A 1,953-nucleotide genomic window follows, 5' to 3' on the forward strand; every position below is an offset into this window, starting at 1 on the left:
GCCCCGCCGCTTAAAACCCGCCCCGCGTCGGCCCGCCCTCCAGACCCCGCCCCGGCCGCGCCCCTCGCCGATGCCCCGCTCGCCGGCTCGGCGCCCCGGGCCTGCCCGCCTCTGCTCTGGCCCCCGCCCGCGGCTTCCGCGCACCCGCCGCCGCCGCCCGGAGCCGGAGCCGGAGCCGGAGCCTCGCCCCGAGCCTCCCTTCGCTCCCGGCAGACGCGCGTCCCGGGGCCACCGACCTCCGTCTCCAGGGAGACTGGGCCCCGCCCCCGGCGCCGAGCCCGCCCGGTACGCTCCGCCGGGAGCCCACCTGCCGGGGCCCGGTGTCTGCGCGCCGGGCTCGGTCCACCCCGGGAAGCCGGGGGGCCGCGATCGGGGCCGCCCTTGAGGGCCGAGCCGGGCCGGGCCGCGCCGCTTCCCGACCCCCCGCGCGGCCTGGAGCAGCCCGCGCCTGCATCCCGGCCCACCGCATCCCAGCGCATCGCATCGCGTCCCTGCCCTGCCCTGCCCTGCCCTGCCCTGCCCGGTGCCCTTGAAGCCCGAGGAGGGCAGAGGGAGGCCGGCCGGGGTGTGGCCGAGCTCCGGGCCCGCCTGCCGGGCCGCCCTGCCCTGCCCCGGGACGACGCACCTGCTCCCTGGCCGCCCTCCCTGACCTGGATGGATCCCGGCCCGCTGCTCTGCTCGCTGCTGCTGCTTCTCTCTCCCCGGCACCCCACGAGCCTTCTTCTCTACCCCCTTCAGGGCATGGTGGGTGTCCCCCTCCAGCAGCATCACCCCCTTTGGGGGGACCCTTCTTTGGATGGACCAGCTGGAGTCCTGTTCCCCCCCCCCCCCAAGCCACCCCAAGCATCTGAGCAGCCGAGAAGCTTTGGCTCCTTCCTTGCTGTCATCTGCCCTTGGCATGGCATTCTTCTCTGGTGGATGGGATGGAGCCAGGGTGAGGGGGACCCCCCTCCCCAAGCCTGGATGGACTCTGGTTCGGATCCTTGGAGGAGGCTCTTCCAGATTGTTGGATTGTTGGGGACACACCTTGCCCGAGAGAGACCCCTGGAGCTGGGCTTTCTATCTAGTCCTCAGGAGCCTGCCAGCCTGTCCCCACCTTGGAGGGTCACTACTGCCAGGGGCCAAGGGTCTCAGGCTTGGTTGAGGAAGAGGCAGGTCTTCTGGCTGACATCTGGTTCAGTATCTCTGCACTCAGAATTTTTTTATTTTATTATTTTATTTTATTTTATTTTTTTGGTTTTTGGGTCACACCCGACAGCGCTCAGGGGTTCCTACCTGGCTCTACGCTCAGAAACCACACCTGGCAGGCTCAGGGGACCATATGGGATGGCCGGGATTCGAACCGCCGTCCTTCTGCATGAAAGAAAAATGCCTTACCTCCATGCTATCTCTCCGGCCTCTGGAGTCAGAATATTTAATACCCCATTGGTGCCAGGAGAAGCACCAGGCAGGCAGGGTGTAGCCAGTGCCCTCTGCCTGCCTCTCCTATTCTCACTTGGCCAAGCTCCCTTTGATGCCATCCATGTATGCCCTGAATCCTGCCTGCCATCCCTACCCCCCTTTCCTCTGGCAGCCGCTGAATGGAGCTCAGACCCAGCCTGGACTCAGATCACTAACTGGGGCTTTCAAAACCCGCAAGGAACCGGCCAATCACTCAGAGGGGCCCGCTTTCTCCTCTCCCAGCCTCCCACCCCAGCATGCCCCTGGGGTGCACTTCATTGCCACCAAAGGGAGCCTTATCATGCCAACGACGGTTACGGAGGTCCACAGGGCAGCAAGCATGTCTCAGTCTGCGAGAGGCTGCCTCTGTGACACCAGCGGCTTTTTGAACCAAAGTCCTGGAAGAAGACAGTGAAGGCTTCTTCATAGACACTTTTCAAATTTTTTCTTTTTTCTTTTTCTCCCCCTCCAGACAGTCAGTCCAGGGCGGGATGATGCGCATTGACTGTGCAG

Source organism: Suncus etruscus, chromosome 6 (genome assembly GCF_024139225.1).
Source record: "Suncus etruscus isolate mSunEtr1 chromosome 6, mSunEtr1.pri.cur, whole genome shotgun sequence".
Taxonomy (NCBI): Eukaryota; Metazoa; Chordata; class Mammalia; order Eulipotyphla; family Soricidae; genus Suncus; species Suncus etruscus.